This window comes from Vombatus ursinus, unplaced genomic scaffold (genome assembly GCF_900497805.2).
Source record: "Vombatus ursinus unplaced genomic scaffold, bare-nosed wombat genome assembly UNPS02000582.1, whole genome shotgun sequence".
Classification (NCBI taxonomy): domain Eukaryota; kingdom Metazoa; phylum Chordata; class Mammalia; order Diprotodontia; family Vombatidae; genus Vombatus; species Vombatus ursinus.
The window spans coordinates 24,438,170-24,454,508 of NW_020940360.1; positions in this window are offsets into that span (position 1 = coordinate 24,438,170).

Below are 16,339 nucleotides of genomic sequence, written 5' to 3' on the forward strand. Positions count from 1 at the left end.
GATTCATTCATTCACATCTACAGTCATTCATTGCCCAGTGGATGGAGGCTGCGGCAGCTCCTTGGTCAGTAGGGGAGACATACTCACAAACAAGGATGGTTCTATTTACTCGCCTCTGCCTGTGGATTTCTAAGACGTGCAGCAGGCACAATCATTAAACTAATTTGTATTTGATTGTTTGGGCGGACGGAGGTTAGTTTTATTGCACTAAGCATTCAAGCACGCACGCATCACTGATTACCAGTATACATTAAATAAAGTTGTTTGTACACATTGTCTTACCACATATAGGCAGAGGCTTATTATTCTAATTACTCTAATTAGTGCATTGAAATGTTTTCTACTTGATTTGAGGAGACAGTGATTAGTTCTATTACTTCTTTTAACTCGTATTTCATGGAAAACTGTTGATGCATGCTCAAATTACTTTATTTTCCCTGCGAATATAAGGCTGACCCAAATGCGATGAACGGCATACCGCCCTGGCTGGGCAGCAACTTTGATTCTGGCCCATGCTGGGAAGAAGCTCTTCCATGGTTCTTTTATTTTCCCTGCCAATGTTTTTCTGCTGTTGGTGCTGCCGCTTCTTCCAATAGTATAAGTCTACTGCCCTTTTCTCCACCCCGCCCTTCTCTCTCTCTCTTAGTAGAATTTGATCTTGGTTAGGTGTGTGAGCAATAGGATCCGAATAGGTCCCTGTGCACGGATTCGTTTTGCTGGAGCCTTACGAGGTCTCCGACATTTACTTTTAAAGATCCTTCTCTCCCTCTCCCCCAGTATATTTTCCCGCGAATCTGTTTCATAAGCTTTAATGTTACTATTAATTGATAAGATCAGCTAATCAAACATGTTACTTCGATAGGGAATTGTAATTAAAACCTTAATCCTGTTGGAGACTTTTTTCCTCTAAACTCCTTTTTCTCATAGAAGGGGTTCAAAGTTCACTATAAAAAGTATTATAACAGGGAGATTAATTCGTTATCTAAATAACAATCTTGGTTATTGATCCAACGTACTTTTTTTTTCCACCTTTTGTGTTGGTCGGCGAGACACTTAAAAAGGAGAATATTACAAAGCATGCAATTTGGACCCAGTCCCGTAGCTGCCCATTACTGGAGAAACACAGGGAGCTACTGCGGTCCAAAACAGACAGAAATGGAAATAAGAGAGGGAGAGAGTAAACATAATCGGGAGAGCTGCTTTTTTTTTTTTCTTATTGTCCCTCTGTCTTTTTCCAAGGAAAAAAATGCAAAACCGGCGGCGAAGTCCTTGCATCCAGTGCTTTCTTCCGGCACTTTTCTTCCCCTTGCAAAGCGAAATATTTATGTAGTCTCTGGGTAAATATTCGTCTGGTTCTGATTTTACTTTTAATATTTAGATTCGGATTATCCCATTTCTAAGTCTGGGTTCCTAACCTTTTCCTATAGCCTGAATATAATAATAATAAAACAACAACAAACCCTCGAGGTGCATCTGCGAAAAAGTCTCTAAGAGTATTTCACTCGTGACTCCGCTGTCGTGGAAGTCTTGTCCACGCTTTCCTAGCTCTAGCCTCCTCCCCTCATTCCTTTCATCCTTAACCCCTTCCCCACTTTGTTCCGCCGCGCAGCGCCCTGCAGAGAGCTCTCCGCCTCCTACTCTCCAGCATCTAAAGATGGGAGGCTCGAATGAAATCGGCTGTCCTTGGCAGCTGACGGTTGAGCATCCAGGGCGCTCCCAAGGCTCAGGGAGGTTGCATTCAGCCAAGCTCCCGCCCTTTGTAAGGAAAGGATTGAGGAGTCCTCAGGGGTTGTAGATGGGGTCGGGCTAACCCTGCGGGGGCCTCAAAGGGGTAAAAGAAATCTTAGTTTCCAGCAGGGACTGGTCCTCCCGGGTGTGTGTGTGGGGAGGGGGGAGGATACTGGGCATGGAGTGGGCAGTGTGCAAGTGGAAAGCCCCAGGGTGCTTGACCTCTATATATGGGGAGGAGAGAGCATCTTGGACTCTCTAGGACCTGACTAGGGAGCAGCACTAATCTGTCTTTCCCCTCTTTAAGACAGATTTTTGGCACCAGTTAAGCGGGGGGGGGGGGGGCGGGGAGGGGAAATGTGTGTAGAAAATGACCCGGGATATCTGAAGCAAGAAGCCCAGATTCTCTGCTCCAGGGTCAGCCGTGAGGCCTTGGTTGAATTTTTGTGTGTATATGTGTGTCCTGGGAGCATTTTTCCCCTCCTTCCCTTCTCCTCTAACAAAGTCTCCTTATCCCACGCAGAGATATGTTATGTAACAAAGTCTCCCTGGTGAATTTAACTGGAGAATGAAAGTCCTTCCCCCACCCCCACCCCCACCCAACACACACACTAGCTTACCTCCCTTGTCCCTCTTCACTCCTCCTCCCCCCCTCCCAAGTGCATCTGTTCTCCCGGATTTCTTTCCCCGAACCCGCTTCGAAAACTAGTCCCAGCCTAGTAGAGCTTTGGCGCCCCACAGTGGCCTCCATACAGAACTACGTGTGGCTCCCCGCAGGCTCTGCAAGATGTTCAAATACCATTTTTTTTAAACACCCAGGACCACCCCTCTTTCCCTCTCCTTTGGCCCCTCTTTACAGTCTCCATTCATGTCGTCTGCTCCATCCTCGTCAGATACTGATAAAATGGGACTCTGTAAATTAATTCCCTGTTTGAATTTCTTAAGTCTATCCCCAGTATGTTGTTGCAATGAGGGATTCAAAAGTTACAGCCCAAGAAGACAATTATGTGAGTACAAGGGAATTTCCTAAACAAAGGTAGTAAAATCTCTCTTCCCACCCGCCCCCAGACCAGTTTGGGTCCTCTTGTTGCCTTTTCTCAGTTTCCTGTTCTCAAGCCTTAACTCTCCCAGTAAACTGCTTATAAAGAGATTGATGCGACTTTGAACAACTCCTCCTGCCACCAGATTCTTCAGATTGGGTGTTCAGTGGGTTCAGAGCACCCTACGTTCATTGTGGCAGAGAGTTGTCATCTAGATCTGGGCAAGGACCTCTTTCTGTGACATCAAGTTTGTTAGGTGACCAGCTCCCACCTCAGGTTTCTGTCGGCCCTGTCGGCGTCCCAGATTCCAGGTAAACTCAGGTTTATTTCCTTGAGAAAGGGGATCCAGACCCTCCCCTCATTCAGCATGCACAGCCCTTCCTCCTTCCTATGTCCAGTGATAGTTGGGGTAACCAGTAAAGCATTCCCCCTCCTATCTAACATCCAAGTAGACTGGAAAAACCCCAAAAAGAGAAAGCTGTCCCCAGAACACTTGGCTGAGGCCTCCTCCAAAGTTACCCTGCCCTGACTGACTTTCACATTAGGCCCACTCAGAGACTCATTGGACCCTCAAGCAAACTGTCTAGCAATACCATCTTCCTCAAGGGGTGGCCCGATTACTGATTTCCAAGATTTTCCACTCACTGTTTAACAGATATTTCTGCTTTTGAAGAACTCTCCTCAGTCCCAGGATCCTAGGCCGAGTCTCAGGCTCTATTCAGCTCTCCACTTCCACCCTGCCTATCGTCTTTGATTCGGGTAAAGTGACTCCCTTCAGTTTCTGCACCTTATCCTAACCCCTGTGTGTTCCCATAGAGCTTCGCCCTCCCGCAGGCCTTTCGAGTTCACAGTCACTGTCAACGTTGCTGAGTGGCCACGGGGGTACCACACTTTCAATTTAACCCAAATCGAAGTGACCCTCCGTGAAGAAAAGCCAGAACCCCGCTGTTGGAGCGTTAGAAGCAATGTGTACATGTAGAGAACCCGGAGTGGGAAGCTTGGGAGGACGGAATGATGGCCTCAGATTTTCCCAATTTCAGCCCGTGGAGATGGAAAGCACCTAGGTCTTCACGCGTATCGCTTGTCTATCGGTTCTCTAGTCACCGGCTGAACCTTCACTCATCCTGGGGCGCATCCGGCAATGAAGAGAAAGGCGAGTTCTAACCCCTTCCCAACCTTTTTTTTCCCCCTTGGTTATTAGAATTTCTACACAAAGTGTACCTCTCTTTTCCCTGGGAACCAGGAGGACCCACTTTTTAAATTTCGCTTTTTCCCCCCTTCAGTCTTTGACTGTGCTACCAAATTCACCTATCAGCCTTTCAAATATTATTAAAATTTCCAAGCGAGGCGAGACCGGATGCTGCTTTTTTCCACTAGCAGTCCAAATGGCGAATTTTGTGTGCACTAAATCTCAGCCCAGGAAGTTAAGCCAGTAAGAAGTGGGGACCGGTAAGAATGGCAGAGAAGGGGCGCTAGGAGTCGCCTGGGATCCGGGCAACAGAAGCTTGGGAGAAATTTTTACTTGCAACCTACTCCCTCTTTCTCCATCTTCCTCTCCTCCTCCCCCACCTCCCATCTCTCTGTGCCTCTGTCCCAAGTCTAGGGCTTGGTCTCTTCTGCCTTTTCCTTGCACTCTTTTCTTAAAAGCAACTTGAAACTGACAAATCTGTAAAGTAGAAACTTTTATGAGTGTAATTTCTGCTGGAAGTAAGCTCAGATAGGGTAGGGCTAGGGCTGGGGCTGGGGCTGGGGCTGGGGTTGGGATTGGAAGAAGAAAAGAAGATGGGCACTCCTCTTGGCTAGACTATTCTGATCCTTTACAGTGCCCTCTTCTCAGTCTTTTGGCCTCCCTCTCCCACTTGGCTACAGACGTCATCCCTTACCCCCTCCCCCACTCTCCAGGGGGGGAGGCATTGATCCCGGGGCATCCATCCAACAGGAACTTCTTTCCTTGCTGGTCTCTAAGCTCCAGAGCAGCAGCAACACAGACTGGGAAGCAGCAAAAAAAAAAGGAGTCAGAGCAAAGAAATAACTTGCTTATATGGATGTGCAGTTGGGTCCCTGATTATACTCCTTCTCCAGATGCTGGAAAGAATATTTTTTGTTTCCAATTTTTAAAAAAGCCACAGGTCAATTTAATTCCTACAGGTGAGGCCCCAGGTGCTAGGCTGTAGAAGTTGAGTGTTCACTAGTACCCACAATTAGGTTGGCAAGGTGGAGCAGGAGCAGACTCCTAAAAGATTCAGGCAACAAAGATGCAGGGCCCTTCAAACGTCATCCGTATGACACTTGCTAAACTTCTGTTTTAGAGACAACGGTTCTGCCTTGAGAAAGGAGATTAGGGATGTGCTGCAGAGTACTGTTTGTCAGGCATGAGTAACAATTCCAATTCATCCATACTACCAAGCCATTAAAAGGGGTTGATCAATAAGTGACATTATCCTCTGCAAAGAGGAATAATTATTGAAAAAGTACATAGCAAACCCTAAATATCTCCTAAAGAGGCTCAACCCCCAAAGAGACTAACCTTTTGTCTAGGGAAATTGGGGCAAGCCAATCATTAGGTTAGAAATCTAAATATACCAAAACTAGTCTCATGAGGTCCCTAATCTTATGACTCAAGGTTCCTTCCTGCTACACGAGGCAAGTTTTCTCTCCTTTGTAAGAAAGGTCAACAATGAGCCCAGTCAACAATATTGTGTAGTGTCACCTCTGCCTTCACTGTAACAGGGCCTGTTTGTCATTCCTGGCCCCATGCCCTGAAGGAGTCCAGATCATTAGTACAGGAGTATGTAGCTATTTCCCCATGGAATAAAGTCTACAAATATAATCAGTATTATTTGGAAGTAGATGGAGAGGTAGCCAAACCCAGGAATGTCTCATGGGAATACTTCATGGAGATGATTGTGCAGCATTTATGTAAGGAAGGTAGCCCTGTAGTTCTGGGAGGAGTGAGGATGGCAATGTGGACTTGAGGTTAATGGTACAACAGAAGGCTGGAAAGCAGGAGTTTGAAATTCACAAGCAGGTTTTTATGGGTGTAGTAGAGTGTACAATGATGTACAGTGGAGCAAAGGAATAGAGAAAAGTAAGGGAAGATGGATGAATGTAGAATTAATTGGTGGAGGACCTTTAAGGACTTTTAAAAGGATGTGAAGGCAACTGAGAGGCATAGTAAAGGAGTCAGATCAAAATAATGCTTGAGGAAGATGATATTTACTGTGTATAAATTAGGGGATAGAATAGAGAGAAGTCTGAGATCAGAAATAGGTAAAGTAGTCAGGGGGTAGTTGGAATAATCCTGGCCCAAGATGGTCAAAATAGTACCAGCATTAAGGCAGATCTGAGACATGTTAAGGAAAAAAAAATTGGCAGGCTTCAGGGACCAGATAGATACAGGAACCCAAAAGGATGAATAAAAATATACAAGACTAAGGTTACATTTGGACAAGGGTGGGAATTTGGAAGAGGGTGAATTTGTGGTCATAAGACCATAGGAAGATAGATTTAGATTTGAAGGGATCCTAAAGGTCCTCTAGTCATTTACAGATGGGGAACTAAAGCCTAGAGGGGACAAAAGTCCCCAATACAGTGATGGAGGAAGGATTTGAACTCAGTTCTTCTAACTGCAAAGTCAGTGAGTGATCTATTATAATAAGCTCAGTTTTAGATATGCTTAGTATTAGGCCTTTTGGGTGGGTAGTATACCTGAAAAATATTTTATAGAAGAAAATAGAAAGGACAAATGAACAAACAAATCACACCACCACTTCCCAGGAAGGAGTTGAGGAATGAACCTAAAGGAAGATTAGTACGATTATGACTGAGCCTTTCTGTGAATTGAGTTAATGAGAGGTGAAGACAAGTGAGTCAAATTACAGAACTGGCCTTTGAGTTCTAAAAACCATCTATGGAAAATTATATAGGCTAATGGGGCATCCCCTGCTTCCTTTCTGCATCACCTCATCCCCAGCCACTCTCATGCTGCCCATCCCCTCTCCGGCAATGTTCTATTACGATGTCCTACCAGGCTTTGCTCTTCCTAAGGAATGACCTTTCTCTATAGGACTTTCTCTCCTCTTTCCACCCCACCCTAACATAAGGGCAATTGCCTCAAGGTTTTCTTAGACCCCACTAATCTGTTAGTCTAACTTGTACTGTTGTTAATAGACTTTAATAGCTTAATATTTATCTTCACCAGGTAATATACATGATGTTTCCGAAGTCTTAGTGCAGTTTTGAGGCACTAAAGCCTAAAACTGCACTAAGACTTTGGGAATGCCCTGGATTTCTAGAGAGTGTCTCAACTCAAATGAATGCTGGGGAATTTTAGGGGTTGTAGAAGCCTAGAAAAAGAGGCTTTTTGAAATTCCACAGGGAATTCCTTGGGTAACTGTCTTCTCTGCCTATTGGTAGGGCTGACCTTAAGTAGAACCAAAGGAATATGGTGTCTCTAAAGCACAAATTAGAGAGTATATAAATGAGCATCAAAAACTATGGAGAAGACCAAAACAAAACTATTAGATAAGACCAGGTTTCCAAAAGATTTCAAATAAAGTAGGCAGTATTTTGTCTATATCCCTTCTTTTGCTTTTTAATTTTTCCTCTGCAGTCCATATCCATCTGACCTTCACTTCCCTTTGGGGAAGTGATAGAAAAATAGCATATCTCTGAGAAGTTTTAGGTATTAAGTTTTTGGAAACTTATCAAGGCAGCTAAAAATATGAAGGGTGGAATTTTACAAAAAGAAGCCATCTATTTAAGTTTAAAATTGAAATCACTTTTTCATTTAATGCACAAAAACTGCTCTTGAAAATTTCAAAAACTGCTCTTGAAGATTCAAGAGGTGGGAGATGCTATAGAAAATGACTTAAGGCTGGGTATACTGAAGGAAATTAGAGTATTGAACAGTGGGTCAGTGGAATAGGTACTTTAGCATGCATTTGAATACAATATTAGGTAATTAGGATCACCTGTGTTTAAAGAAAGAGGATGAAGTTTTGCTTTTAAAAAATGAAAGGGGGAGGAGCAGCTAGGTGGCGCATTAGATAAAGCACCAGCCTCAGACACATAACACTTACTAGCTGTGTGACCTTGGGCAAGTCACTTAACCCCATTGCCTAGCCAAAAAAAATAAATAAATAAAAATGAAGAATTAGACACCATGATAGTATTGACATACTTCTATAGAGAATCTGATCTTCACAAAGCTCTATATAATTCACTTCACTTGGCTTTACTATCCTAGATATTTTGCCTGTTCCACAGATACTTGACAGGTTGATTTTACACAAACCTACAATATATAGAAGCTTGATGTCTTCCATTTCATTTTTAAAATCAATGTATCCATAATGCCTCTATTTCTAAGAATCTTCCCAAATGTTGTCCCAAAATCTTTTCAACATAAAAAGTTATTTTGCTAAAAACACATTAATATCTGTGGCATCAAGAAAGACAAGTTATAAGACCTTTCCTATTACACTTGTCTGACGAAAAACAGACTTTGAAAGATGACTAAGATTTAGCCATTTATTAAAGGAATTAAATTTTTTAATAGACACTACAATCCCACCCCCCATCCATGTCTACTATAAAATTTACTTCTCTGCATCAGTTCCAACATGCCTCTTGCAAATCAAAATTGTATTTTTATAGAAAATATTTACAGAATGATAGAGCAAGTATTTGAATACAATGAAGGGGGGTCTGAGTATATCTTCATGAAGCAGTGAAAATATTGAAGAAGGGGTGCTAAGCTTTGAAAGAATCTAGATTCTGGTGTGTGTGTGTGTGTGTGTGTGTGGTTGTTGTTGTTGTTTATATGCACCCTTCCTTGATTTGGGAAAGAGAAAAGGAGCGGTCTAAAGAGGTATTATATATCTGCCTAAAATAGGAGCTCTATTTTATCTACATAGTCAGACAACTTTGGAAACTAGAGAATGTTTATCCCTGAAAGAATCTTAGATATCATTAAATCAAATGTTATGCTTGTCAGATGATATAATATGAAGAACCTTCCCACAATAGTAAATCCTCTCACTTTGGACCCAACCATGCTCTTTTTAGGAAAGAATCTGTCATCTTGAATGCAGAAGACAGGCAGATCTGATCAAGAGGTCTGCACTTTTCACAGCCTGGCAGAATGCTCCTTAATCAATATTTCAGCTCAAAGGCTATAAAGTCCCACCAAACCATAAATGATTCCAAAAAAATTCAGAACCCTACACAGCCAAGTTGAAGGCAGCATTGGGTAGTAATTGTAATGTTCACCTACTGCCTTTCAGAACCTCTATAGACCGTACAAATTTGCAGCTTAGTTTTGTATTTAGGCTTTAGAAAATAAACTGGCATATGTGCATATTTATGAATAGCTAGGTCTTTAAGCAGTTGCCACTTTGATTTATTCATTTTGATCCATTTTATGAGCTGCAAGAAACTAGCTCAGTAAAAGTGTTCTACCCTTTGCATTAAGGAAATCTGGAGATGAAGTGGTACAAGTCTCCCCTACTCTCACAATTACAATTAAAAAGAAGACCTACTGGATAATGGGTACAGAACTTCAAACTAAGGCAAATATAACAGACTAAGACCATTAAAGGAAGGCTGACAAGATCTGGATTATGACAGAACTTAGGAGTTTTAGCAAATATGATATTATACCTTCACTCAATATTTATTTGGGGGGTAGGGTTGGGGTGGTACTATATGCTTTAAAAAAATTTTAATGCTTAAAAAATGCTTTCTTCAAAAATAGGCTCATTGTGGTTTTAACATGCCTCTGCTTGTATTTTAGGCACATCTATTCTAATCAAAGGGCTTAGAATTGAACTTCCATTGTGAATTTGTGTAGGCTTTACTATCTTAACACAGTAACTTAAAGACAGGCGTTTACCAGTACAGAAGTAAATTAAATATATGAATGTGTGCATAGACTTAAACATATATGCACATATGTATACATACATATATGCACATATACATGCATACACATATATGTGTGTGTATATATTAAGTGAGGAATACAGCTGTGATAACCCTATTTTTCTCTATGAAATAACAGGTCTAAGGCCTTTCCCTAAATAGCAAAAAAAGATTTCCTCTAAAAATGCAGTTATTTGAAATTCTACAACATTCTTAACCAAAAAATATTATCTGCATAATTACATTAAATGTCTTCTGGAATACATTACCACTAATGATGCTAATACAGTTAGCCCAGATGCAAACTATAAAAACATTCATTATCTTTTGTCCTTGAAAGAACTTTAAAAAATTACTTTTTTTCTTGTAGAAGGTCTGTTAATGCTGCATTTTAATTCCACTCTTCTCTTTTGTAAACTGTTATAAGGAAAATGGGACTATTCATCTTTCTAGGAACTTCAGTATCTGACTAAAGTTACTAAAATGAATAGTAAAAATGTGTCCAAATCTACTAACCAAAAGCATGCCTATGCCCCTACATTTCATCCTTTTTCAGTTGATTCAATTTCGTTTGTGATGAATTTAATGGGTATATTAGATTGGATACTTCTATGGGAATATTATTTATATTTTATTTCACATTCAGCCAAGATGCAGGATCATTAGAGCAAACAATGAAATCAATCTTATCAAATATGTTAAGCACTGAGGGTGAAACAAATAACTTTTCCTGAATATTAGTTGATAAAGATACTTTAAAAAATAAAAACAATTGTTACTAATGCAGAACAGATAAAAATAAAGAAATACAATGGTATATCAGATAATATTGATATTAAGTGTCAGTCTGGGCAGTATAAGTTAACAGAATTGAAAAGAAGCCAATGCTAAAGCAGGATAAAATGAGATAGCATTTGTAAAGCACTAAGCAAAGTGCTTGGCATGTAGGAGACACTTAATAAATGTTTGTTTCCTTCCATCAGTTCTTTTTAAGTTAAAAATTATCATGAACATTACAGATATGAATATTTTCATATACAAATAATAGAGAAGAAGATTGTACAACACATGAGTTCCAAAACTGTCCTGGGGTTCATTTCTTTTGAGAATAATGACAACAAAGTCCCATCTAAGAATATGAGTAAAACAAACAAGTTTGACCCAGGAAAAGTACATGTGCAAAAAATAAAGTTGCAGCTAGAATAGATTAAGAGAATGGAGGTAGAAAATGTCAAATAACAATAAATGACCAGCCAAATCTTGTTAGGTGAGTAAACCTAGATTTCAGAGACACATCAATGCATGGGTATTCTTTGGGTGCCTACAGGGATCATTTGAATTAATACACACAGAAGATTCTGAATCCAGGTAATTCAGTATATACTTTGTCATTCTTGTGGGTTGCTAGCTTTTTTGTTTTTGTTTGTTTGGTGGGCAGCAATCAATAATATCTCTATTTCCTTGCATAGGGCAGAAGCTTCACAAATGTTTGTGGGATTTAAGTGAACCAAACTGCTGGCTTAAATGCTACAAATCACAGGATCGTATATTTGTAGCTGGGAGAGAGCATAGAAGCCATCTAATTCAACCTTTTCATTTTTTCTTTATTTTTTTTCACAATAAGACTTTTTTTTATTGATACTTTCTGTTTTATAGCATATTCATTTTTGAATATGCCTGTCCCTTCCTCCAGTGGATAAGACTTCCCTTGTAGCAAAGAAGAGAAAAGAAGTCAAAGCTTCAACTAAAGCAATTAACACATCAAAATCAACTGATGATGATGTATACAACATTACCCCACAATCCCAACCCCTTCAAATGCACACAACTGAAGGAAGACATGAGTCTAAATTCCTCCTCAGACACTTAATAGGACTGTGACCTTGGGTAAGTCACTTAATCTGTCCATGACTCAGTTTCCTTGTCTGCAAAGTAAGACCAACTTTCTCATTTTACAAATATTGAAAACTGAACTCCCAGTCATTTCAGTCACTTGGTCTATTTCAGAGTCCCAGTTCTGAATTTCAGCCATGCCCAATCTTCCTTCCCTTGTACCCAGCTTCTAGCTTCCAAAAGACAGACTGTGTAACCTTGGTGGTGGCCCAAAGCCAGCTCAGTCCATGTTATATGAGGCCTATTCTTGATTCATATGCTGATCACTATGTAGTTAAATCTAGTAAAGGGAAGGCAGCACAGAGAAGGGCTATTGGGGGGGGGGGGAAATTGAATAAAGCAAAGAGATTAGCAGTCCATTTTGAAAATTTTGATAACTCCAAAGGAGGCTTATGTGTGTGATGATTATGTGTAGACAAACTAGATTTTTACCTGCAAGACTACCCTAACCTCTCAGACTAGCCTAACCACATACTGCAGAATACCTAGAGGAGTTCTCAGCTATGGGTACTGGCAAAAATTATCCTATTCTGAAAAAGGAAGTTTTAGTCCATGATACAGATTCAATCTTCAAAAATCTGAATGATCTGAAATTAATCCTAACACATGGCAACTGAACTGAACAACATACTCCAAGTTTGGTTTTACCAGGATAGAGTACAGAAGGATTATTGCCTTCTTCCTTCTGGACAGGTGTGCCTTTCTGGATATGGCCTAGGATGACGTTAGCTTTTTGTTCTGTCATTTTCATGCTGTTGACTCATGTTGAGCTTGCAGTCCATTAAAAGCTTCAGATCAATTTATATCTAGCCATATCTGCCATGTCTTCTGCTTGCAAGGTTGGTTTTTTGAACCCTAGTATAGTACTTTACAGTTATTCTTGTTCATTTTAATTTGATGGCTTAGAATGAGTGTAAATAGCAATTATTTTCTGTTCTGGCCAGAAACTCTTAGGGTCTTCCCCTCCCAGACTGATAATTTTGTGATGGTAAACTACACTGTCTTTCGTATCAATTCTTACTAGACCTTAGTCATTGAATAGGCATCACCTCAGACAAACTAAGACATTGGAAAGACCCTAATTTAGAAAGGCCAAGATCACCACTGCATACTGGGCCATAGGCAGTCATTTTGACCTTTGTCTTACCCCTGGACTTTGATGACTCTGGAGGAGAGAGTGAAGCTGACAACTTTCCAGTGCTGCCTCACTTAAATCTAACTCATGCATAAGTCAAGGCATCACCCTTGTAAAGTCATAGATCTTCTTCAAGAACAAAGGATGAACAACAAAAATCTTATTTTATTAAAGCTAGACTGTGGAGAAATTTTTGCATCATGATTCTGTCATCTAGTGTGTTAACAAGCTCTCCCATCTTCACATCATCTGAAAACTTGACAAGTAAACCTTCCAGGGCTTCACCCAAATCCTTGATAATAATGTACAATACAGTGTCGAGTTACATGTAATCCTCCACCAGAGATTTCCCTTATTCATTATTTTTGAGGCTCCATACTTGTTTGGTATGAGTATTTCCTCTACTGAGTCTGCTCACAAGGAAGGAAGGATGGAAGGAAATAAGCATTCATTAAGTACCCACTATGTGCCAGCACAGTGCTAAGTATTTTACAAATATTATTTCACCTGTTCCTCACAACAATCCTAGGAAGTATTGTTATTATTATCTCAACTTGACAGTTGAGGAAACAAAAACAGATAGAAGTTAAATGACTTGCCTAGAGTCACACAGTGAATAAGTTTCTGAGGCCAGATTGGATCACAAATCTTCTTGACTCAAGGCCCAGTGGTCAATCCACTGTGCCACTTAGCTACTTTTATTCAGTATAGTATTTGCACTTCAAGGGCTAAAGGACAAAAAAAATCTTCCTTGGGTAGCCATTTTTTGACGAGCCTCCTATAAATTTATGTAGTTTGTTCCTAAGGCAACAGGTATATATATAATCTGTTGCTTGACCAATTTCACTACTTGATTTTTTTAATGTCATGGGTTCAAGAAGGCTAAAGAACAAATTATTTCACTAATTTTGAAAATCAGAGATTTTCCTAGTCAGAAGCCAGAAGCCCTGAATACAACTGCCCAATCCCTGAACCATCCTGTGAAGAGACGACTTCAGTTTTATGAGAATGTAAATCTGTCACCTTTCACCAATACTGAATTGAGAGTTGGAGTTTCATAATTCAATTAAGTAATTAAAACTAGTTGAGTATGAAACATCAAATTTAAATTGCTGTAACTCAAAATAAGGTGTAGTTCATAATTGAAAAACAAAGTAAAAAAGGAGGGAAAAGATAGACTATGAAAGGGAAGATGATTCAGGAAGTAATAAATTAAAATAGCTTTCATTCTAGACAACATTTTAAAAGGAAATGAACCTTTGTGAAACATTACCTAGTTTATAAATCCTTGCTTTGAATAGGCCAGCATTATATTGAAGACAGCCCAAATTGTAGATTTCAGACACTTTCCCTCACTTAGAGTAGTTTTACATTCCAAAAGTATTGCTGAACACTGGCAGTTTCCATCTTAACTATGTCTACTCCTTAAATTGAAGAATAATCAATCTATCCTGTTGTTCTGTCATTTTCCAGTCATGTACAACTCTTTGTTGACCTCATCTGGGGTTTTCTTTACAAAGATACTGGAGTAGTTTAACATTTCCTTCACCATCTCATTTTACAGATGAGGAAACTGAGGCAAAGTTAAATGACTTTCCCAGGGTCACCTAGCTAGTAAGTGTCTGAAGCCAGATTTGAACTCAGGAAGATGAGTCTTCCTGACTCCAGGCCTGTCACTCTATCCTCTAAGCCACCTAGCTACCCCAACCCTTCATTTTATAGATGAAGAAACTGAGACCCAGAAAGGTTAAATGACTTTACCCCCAATTCATATAGTCCAGATGCAAACTACAAAAGCAGCCATTATTTTTGGTCAATGTCAAAGGTGAGATTTGAGCTCAGGAGCTTGATTCCAGAGACAATGCTTTTCCTACTGTACCAGCTAGAATATTATCTAGCTAATGTTGAAATTGATGCTATAACAAATGACATTATGAGGGATTCCCAGTGTAATAACACCTGCATTGTCTCTTTGTACAGAATCAAATTACTTCAATATTCAAGTTACTTAGCTTCTCTATACCTCTGTTTCCCCATGTGCAAAATGATGGAATTGGAGTCCACTGCCTCTGGGGTATTTCTCAGGGCTCTCTTTCTTACAGACCCTAATAAAAGCTTCTTATGGGCAGAGGCCTTCTCTTTTGGATTACACAGTGCTTTTTGGCACAATAGATCCAATTGATTGGCATGGAAAGAATTGTTGTTTGGTTAAACACAGCTAACTAACTACACTGTGTCTGGCTCCCACCCTCATGTAGGTGGAGTATATCCCAAATATGTCCTGTATGACTTTTTTTTTCTTAGTCAGCACCTTTAGTTCCATCCCTGGATAGGGGAGGATGGATTTCAGTAAGACTAAATGGGAGAGATAATAGGGGAGGGGAGTTACTTTAGAGTACTGCCTCAGAACAGCTTTCTCCTCTTGTGTTTACCAAGCCTCCTACCACTAGAATGCCACTGCTGACTCACCTTGTGTTCAGGGGAACTCGGGACAGTCCAGATTAATTTAATCTTTTCCCTGCTTTGGGGAAGCTATAATAAAATATACTAATAAAAATCTCTTTGGTTCATCTCAGTCCCCTAACTAGGGAAAAATCAAAGCAATTAGAAAAAAAATATCTTTTTGTGTTTCTAAATGACTATATAGATAGGCTCCTATTTTGTGACTTCTAATCCCCAAGTACACACACACACACACACACACACACACACACACACACATAATCTTAGAGAAACTGGTTTGGTTTCAGAATGCATCGACAACTCAACACAAAAGCAGACTTTTTTTGTGTTGTTGTTGTTAAGAAATAAGAAATGGAATCTAGTATCGTCATAACAGCAAGAGCAGAGAAAGGGGTGGAAAGGTCGGAGTTTCACCATTGTCATTCTTGGCAAACAGAGACAGCTACTGGGATTCTTTATTGGCTCCAGGTGGTCCTTTGTCATTCATAGTATTTTCCCTGGGACTGACCTTGAGATTGAAGCCATTTGAACATGGAGAATGTAACATTGTAGTTGAAGCTTCTTGAGTCTAGAAACTGTCATGGGCTGGAGGCAGATCCCTGCCTCCATTCACACCATCAAGGCTGTGATCATCCTCCTGCTTGCAGGGGCTTTGAGCTCTCATAACTCTTCACCACCACTCAGTGACCTTGCATTTTCTATGACATCATCCCTTTGTGGGAGGTGGGGCTCAAAACTCAGCCCCAATCTCTCAGTTGCCCAAGGCAAAAGTGGATAGGCATTGATAAGGTCACTGTTAATTAATTGTTAAATGAAAGAAGGAAGGAAGGAATTTATAATAGGAAAGTTTTTTAGAGAATCACTTCTCATTTTATTTTTGCAATGTTTTGGTAAAATAGGTAAGAATTTCAACAACATTTGCATGCCACTTGGAAACATGTAAAAATTACTTCACTGTGTGGGAAAATCACAAGCTACTGTGCCACTGTATTTTTTTTTTCAGTCGTGATAAGATAAATGACTTCAAGAAATTAGCTTTCTCATAAATGTTGGTGGTAAAACTATTCATATGTAACAATTAAGATAAGACTAGCTTGGTTGGATCCCTTTGACAGGATCACATGTATCACACAATTAAGATTGCAACAAATGGTTT